Here is a 7,795-nt window from a genome sequence, read left to right as displayed (position 1 = left end):
GTGCTGACACACAGCTGTGATTTCAGCACTGGGGAGGTAGCAGCAGGAGAATCGGAAGTTTGAGGTCATCCTTGGCTAGTGAGTTCAAGACCAGCATGGGCAACATGAGACCCTGTCTCAACAGCAGCAGCAGCAGCAGCAGCAGGACAGCAAGTGCATCTGGAGAAGAGAAGTCAGGAGGACCAGGCATTCAAGGTCAGGCTGAGCTGCACAATGAATCTCTGTCTTAAAACTTTTAGCAGACATTTGGACTTAAGTCCAAATTCAAATTCAAAGTCAACTTACAAAAAATAGAATCAGGGGGCTGGAGAGATGTCTCAGAGGTTAAGAGCATTGCCTGCTCTTCCAGAGGTCCTGAGTTCAATTCCCAGCAACCAGATGGTGACTCAGAACCATCTGTAATGAGGTCTGGTGCCCTCTTCTGGCCGGCGGGCATACACACAGACAGAACATTGTATACATAAATATTATATTTATATAAATATTTATATAAATATTTAAATATATAAATATTTTATATAAATAAATATTTAAAAAATAGAATCAACATTGCCTGTCTACAGCAGCAATAGCTAACCAGAAAAATCGTAAACAGTAAAATAAGATCTGCAACAGCAGCAAAGGAGTTAAAGGATGTCGCCCTACTCTGCTTTCCATGGTTGTGACAGGGGCCATGACTGGGGCTTGGCTACGTCTGGGGTTAACTTAAACCCAAAGTCTGGGCACACATGTGAGGGACTTTTTTTCTTAATTAAATCATTAAAAGTGGGAAGAGCCACTTCTAATCCATATCTTAGAAGTGTGGGGACGTCCATCTCTTTGCTGGGCCACACCTTATGGGAGCCGTCTATACAAAGCACATGGAAGAAGGAAATCCCTTCTCTTTGCCTGCTTGCCCTCACTCTTTCTGACAACTTCATTCTTGCACTGAGATTCTCCTTCTTTGGGATTTCTGCATACACCGAAGACCAGTTGAGACATCGAGCTTTGTGGAGTGAATAACTACTGGATTCTTAAACCTTCTGTTAGTAGACAGTCATTGTTGGACTAGTTGTACCACAGCCTGTAAGCCATTCTAATAAGTCCCATATATATTTCTGTAAGTTTTGTTTCTCTTGAGAACCCTGACTAATACTAGGACCAGAAGCAACCTAGGGAGGAGAAGGATTATTTAGCTTACAGGTCCTAATCACAATCCATCATTGAGGGAATCCAAGGAAGGAGCTCAAGCAGAGCAGGAACTGGAATCAGGAACTGAAGCAGTGACCATGGAGGAACACTACTTTACTGATTGGCTCTTGTTTTGTTTTGTTTAAATATAGCCTAGTACCACTTGTTCAGGGTGGTACTGCTCAACAGTGGGCTAGGCCTTCCTACATCAATCAAGAAAATGTTCCAAAGATGTGTCCATAGACCAATCTGATGGAGGCATTTTCTCAGTTGAGATTTCTTCTTTCAGATGACCTGAGCTTGTATCAAGTTGAAAAATAAATAAATAAATACCCTAATGAACACAGATATGGAAAATGATTTTGCCTTGATGATTGTTAGTAAAGGGCAGAGGGAAACAATCCTGATTATGGAAAAACATGTCATGCTCTCAGAGTAGTTGACTCAACACTGTAATGATGCCAGCATCTCACAGTTCACCTACATATTCAATGCAATACCAGCCAAATACAAGCTAAGAAAATACTAGGTTAATAGCAGACAGGTTGAATTTGAAGACTATTAAACAGGGCATGGTGATGCACATCTTTAATCCTGTCACTTGGGAGGTAGAGGTAGGCAGATCTCTTGTGAGTTTGAGGCTGGCCAGGGCAGCATGGTGAGACTCTGTCTTAATTAAAAAGAAAAAAAAGCCTAGGGTCCTTATACTTCTCAATATTAAAGTATTCTACACAGTTTAATAGTAAAACAGCATCAGTGTGCTGGCTTGTTTTATGTCACCTTGACACAAGCTAGAGTCAGTTACATGAAAGGAGAAAACCCCACTGAGAGAATGCCTCCATGGAATCAGGCTGCAGACAAGCCTGTAGTGTAAACAGATGTTTCCCTCTCCCAACTGTCCAGTCCCCAAAAAAAAATCACTCAGAAGCTTGTATTAATTATAAATGCTAGGCCAATAGTTCAGGCTTATTACTAACTAGCTCTTACATTTAAAGTTAACCTATATTCCTTATTTATGCTCTGTTGCCTTTATTAGCAAGGCACATTCATTTCCTGCTATCTCTGCATCTGGTAGAAACTCTCTCTCTTCCCTTCTCCTTTCCATCATCCTTAGTCTGGTTGCCCTGCCTATACTTCCTGCCTGGCAACTGGCCAATCAGCATTTTATTAAACCAGTTGGAGTGACAAATCTTTACAGTATACAAAAGGATTATTCCACAGAATCTCCCACATTTTGTCTAGTTAAAAGGAAGGTTTTAACTCTAACATAGTAAAATTATATACAACAAAACAGTATCAAGTAAGAATAATAGTTACAATACCCAATTTATTTGTATATGATAGAATTAGAGAAAATACTCTATTATCTATCTAATCTTTGTGAGTCCAAAGTTTTGTACCTAAGTTATCTTTTGTTATAACTAAAGAAAACTATAACTATAACTATCTAGTTTTCAACTCCACCAAGGACCCAAGAAGGGTGAAATGTTACCTAATGGCAGGGACATATTGTTGCCTGGACAATCACCCAAAGTTCTTCTGTAACATTGGGGCATCCACCTTTGGTTTACAGGCCTAGTATATCTGACATACTTTCCTGTGAAGCAGAGAATTTTTTTTTGAGACAGAGTTTCCCTGTCTTTGGATAATTTTAGAACCTGTCCTCGAACTCACTATGCAGACCAGACTAGCTTTGAACTCACAGAGATCTGCCTGCCTCTGATTCCCAAGTGCCAGGGTTAAAGGCGTGCACCATTACCACCCAACATGAAGCAGAGAATTTTGAAGGACTGTCTTACCTTGTCTTGACAAAGTACAAAGTACAAAGTACAAAGTACAAAGTTCAGCAGTTGCCCTTTTTTGTGTCCCGTTTACTTGAATAATAACTGTCAGCAATTAAGGCCATCCCTGTGCTGCTGGTCTTGGATTCTATAAGAAATCAGGCTGAGAAAATCATGGGGAGCAAGCCAGTAAGCAACTCCCTCCCCTGGGATTTGCCTTAGTCCGGACTCTGCCTTTGGGAAAGCCTGCCAAGCCATGATCATTCTACAGGGAGGGTCAGGAAAGCCCACCAACCGGTGACCCCTCCCCAGGAAGGGTCAGGACCACTCCCATAGGCTATTTAAACTGCCCCCTAGAGAAAGAATATGTGGTCTCCAGGTTTCACATGGTCTCCCCTTTCCTCTCTTCCCTCGCCATGCTTTCCTGGGGCCACCCAGGAGCATTGCATTAAACATAGGCATCTTTTAGTTGGTCTATTTTTGTCTGATTGGAATTATTTGTGTCAGTAGAGAGGCTCATCTAAGAAATATGTCTAACAATGACAGCATCAGGAAAAACAACTAAGATAACCCAAAAAAACCCTCCAATAAATCTGCTTATATGAAAATTGAGAGTTTTGTGTTTGGCAAAGAAAATAAGGGACATAGTGACTGCTATAATCTGCTGGCCTGGTCTGTTACCTGGGTACCCTGTTTCTTTAAGAGTCAAGCCCTGCCCACTCCCACCCTCCTCCTCTTCAGCCTGCTCTTTCTCTTCCCATCCCTCGTCTGAAGAGGTAACTACTGCCTCTTTCTTTTTTCCTTTCCCATTTCCTTTCCCCTCCATAACCCACTAAATAAACTCTATACCCAAACTCTCTCTGCATGGCATATTTGTCTGTCTCTCACCCACCATGGTCTCCCACCCTCCAAGGGGACCTGCCGCTACCCCTCATGTGATGGCCACCCCTCGTGGGACCGGCCTCGGGTCACTCATATGTCTTTATAAATGATAACAGTGACAAATATCAGGTTACACAAATGTATTTTCAAATATTTAAGTAGTAAGAAATCACAGTCTAAAGTACATAAGGAGCTCTGTAAATCAACATAAAAATACAGGAACTGTCAGGCAGTGACGGCTCACACCTTTAATTCCAGCATTTGGGAGGCAGAGACAGGAGGGTTTCTGAATTCAAGGCCAGTCTGGTCAGAGTGAGTTCCAGGACAGTCAGGGCTACACAGAAAAACCCTGTCGTCCCTCCCCCCCCCCAAAAGACTAAACAGGAAAGAAAGAAAGACAGGAACTGTAGCAGAAATGCATGTAATGGCCGCAAACAGGTGGGAAGACATGGTAGAGGGCACAAAGGTAAATAAAGTAATGACAACCATAGAAATACAAAATAAAAGGATGACAGAAAACATTTTTTAATATTATAAGTGTGTTTGTGTTATAAGAATACCACAGTATATAATAGAAAGAGTACAAACAATGTGTAGGAATTAGTTCTTGCCTTCCGCCATGTGGGTCCTGGTGTTTAAACCCAGGTTGTTAGGCTTAGCAGTAAGTACTTTTAGCTGCTGAACCATCTTGTATCTACCCTGCCCCCACTCCAAGGGAGAGTCTTGCACAAATTATGCAGTCGAGTTTCCTGCATTTGGGAAAATCACATCCAGAGTGCAAGGGATACACTTCGCCCTGGGAAAACCACTTTGTGATTATGGTGTATCCCCTGTCAGGAAAGTTTTGTATTTGTGTCTTTTGTGAGATTTTCATATAACCCTGAGAATATTTATCGAGTCCAATTTATACAAGACAGCATTTTAGACACCTGAGATGAAGCAAAAAAAGAACTCCACCCTCAAGACACTTGTTTTCAAAAGATCAACAGTAGATATAATTGGCATGTCAACTGTACAGTATCCCAGGTCATAGCTATTCAGAAAAGAAAAGTCAAACAAGGCAAGGGGATTCAGAAAGCTTCTCGGTGATACTTTATTTTATATTACGTGGAGATGGAACTGTGGGCTTCCCTGAGAAGGCAGTTTACAGGAAGGAAGCTAAGAACATAGTTTCCAGAAAGAAGAATGAGCAAAGGCAATGGCCCTGTGGCAGAAGCATGCTAGGAAGGCATCATGTGAAAACACGGGAAGTGGGCGGGAGGGGTGGAGCTGAAGAAGAGGGGTCATGGCTGGGCAAAGATCACGTGGGAACTTGGGGCCATTTATCTGGCCTTAAGGTTTTTCTCTGAGTGAAAAGGGTTTGGAGTTTTGTCTGTTTTGGGGACAGGATCTCATGTAGCCAAGGCTCGCTTTAAGCTTGCTGTGTAGTTAATGATAAACTTGAACATTGAGTCTTCCTGCCTCCTGAGTGCTAGGATTACAGACATGGACTGGCATGCTCAGTACATTCAACTGGTTTACATGGTCCTGGGGCTTCATGCACGCCAGACAAGCACGCTGCTAACCAAGCTACCTCTCCAGTCCCAGAACCAGGAAAGAGGGTGTCTTCAGGTGAGGCAGCAGAGGCCATGATCCTGATGCCTGTGGTAATGAGCCTATTGTGGGAGTCTCTGAACCTTTTCCTGACTGCCCAGGCTCCGTAGCTGGAAAATGGAAATCACAGAGTTCTGCAGGGATTGGGGTGGGGGGACTGTAGCTGGTCTTCTAGGCAGTGGGAAGCTAGACAGAGGAGGGAAGAACAGTACAACAGCCAGGGATCCACTTCAAGTTTAATTATTTAGCAGCAGAAAGTATTATTCCATGGCCCTGTGTGGCAGTACAGTTAGGAGGTGGAGGACTTGACTTCCAGCCTAGGCGCTATAATGAGCCTGTCTCAGGGAAAAGAGTAGCGCTGAGAACAGACCTGTAAAGTGGAGCCTTTCCTGCTAGCTGATTCCCACGCCACACTTGCCTGGCAGAGGCTGTAAGCCCTTGGTCTTGGACTCTTAGCAACCTTCTAGCCTCTGGGCTCTGTTGCTACCTGCCTCCCTGGAGCTAGTCTGATGAATGAATATCCCGTTCTGTTCAGGCCTAGATGAAATGAATTCTTCTGTCTCCAGCTGCACCACACCCTTGCACTGCCTCCCACTGCGTTCTGACTCCTGGTCTAGACAAGACAGTTTTTGTGCTCATTTGCATAGCAGAGATTATTGATATCAGTCAGATCCCCAGTAAACAAATGCTCAAACCCGTCTCAGCCCAGGTTCTCAGCTTCAGTTCCAGCCCAGCTTCAGTCTCTTTTCGTAGGCCGTGTCGTCCCTTTCTATGGAGGAGTTGTATCCAGCCAACGTCCCCATGAATACCACTGCTGACTTGAATCCCATGGAGACGACTCAGTTATCATCCACATCCTGAGCAGCAGGGGGAAATGAACCTATGTGCCCTCACTACACAAGTATGTGCTCCTGAGCGCGCGCACACACACACATACACACACAGCACATAGATAGACAAATGCAAACAATTTCTTCAAAAAGAACCTATTTACCTGGGCAGGAGAGATGGCTCAGTGATCAAGAGTACTTGCTGCTCTTCCAGAGAATTTGAGTTTGTTCCCAGCACCCACAATAGGTGGCTTACAACCACCTGTAACCCCAGGTCCTGGGTGTCTGATGCCTTCTCTGACTTCTGTGGGCAACTGCACACATGTGGAACATATACACACATACATATAAAAATAAGTAAGACCTGTATATGTATATATACACAGGTACCTTTATATATATACATATGTACATATACCTGCATATATACATGTTTACATATATGTGCATTGTGTGGTATATATACCAAAATTTAACTCATACACATATGTACATATACCTGCATATATACATGTTTACATATATGTGCATTGTGTGTGTATATATAACTCATACACTGCTCCCGGCAGTCCCGTTTATCACTGATTTGCTTTGGAGAGTTTGCTTTTCTGAGATTTCATATAAGTAAAATCACACAGTAGACATGTTTTTGTTATGTGACAATTTTTTTCAGCCTCACATTTTTGGCTCATCATTTCACTGTATGCACCTACCTATAATTCCCTTCCTTTTTATTAATGAGATTCCATTTTACAGATACAGGGAAATTTGCTATGAAAATACCTGCTTGAGTTATTTTGGGGTTTTGGCATATTATGAATTATATTATCCAAGGTTCTCTATTAAAAAGAACTGACAGAATGAATATTATATATTACGAATTATATATTATGAATATATATGTATGTACAATTGTATGGGATTTATTAGATTAGCTTACAGGATGCGGTCTGGGTAGGTAGTTCAACTGTGGCAGACTGAAGTTCAATGGAAAGGTTAGGAGTCCATTAGTTGTTCAGTCCATTAGTTGTACAGATCTTTCTGTAGTTCGAATCTGATGGTGAAGGCCTGGAGGATTCCTGGAGAGCTGCTGGTCTTCAGTTCATGTTGGAATCGCAGAGAATTTGTGATGGAATGCCACAGCATCCAGACAGCAAGGGTGACTACAAGCTCCAAAAAATAAGCTTTCTTTCTTCCATGCCCTTTCATCTAGGCTGCCACCAGGAGTGCTACCCTCATTTAGTATAGGTCTTATGGCTTCAAATAATTTGGCCAAAAAAACCCTTCACAGGTGGGCCCATTAGCTTGGGTTTTAGTTGATTCCAGGTATAGTCAAGCTGACAACCAAGATTTGTCGTGACATTGAATAAAACACTTAAGAACATTGGTGTACAAGTCTGTGAGTAGGTGCTTTCTTGTGTTTCTCTTATGATAATACATAAGAATAAACTACTGGGGCTGGAGAGATGGCTCAGAGGTTAAGAGCATTGCCTGCTCTTCCAAAGGTCCTGAGTTCAATTCCCAGCAACCACATGGTGG

At 42.5% G+C, this 7,795-nt stretch overlaps 1 pseudogene; it reads right to left on the bottom strand.

Annotated features, from left to right (window-relative positions):
- Window positions 1-4,534: 4,534 nt before the first annotated feature.
- On the bottom strand, window positions 4,535-4,678 carry LOC113458027 (annotated as a pseudogene).
- Between the last annotated feature and the right edge of the window lie 3,117 nt (window positions 4,679-7,795).

This window comes from Microtus ochrogaster (assembly GCF_000317375.1).
Source record: "Microtus ochrogaster isolate Prairie Vole_2 chromosome 14 unlocalized genomic scaffold, MicOch1.0 chr14_random_3, whole genome shotgun sequence".
In the NCBI taxonomy this organism is placed as follows: domain Eukaryota; kingdom Metazoa; phylum Chordata; class Mammalia; order Rodentia; family Cricetidae; genus Microtus; species Microtus ochrogaster.
Note: the sequence above shows the minus strand (reverse complement) of the source record. Positions and strands in the feature narration are given on the sequence as shown.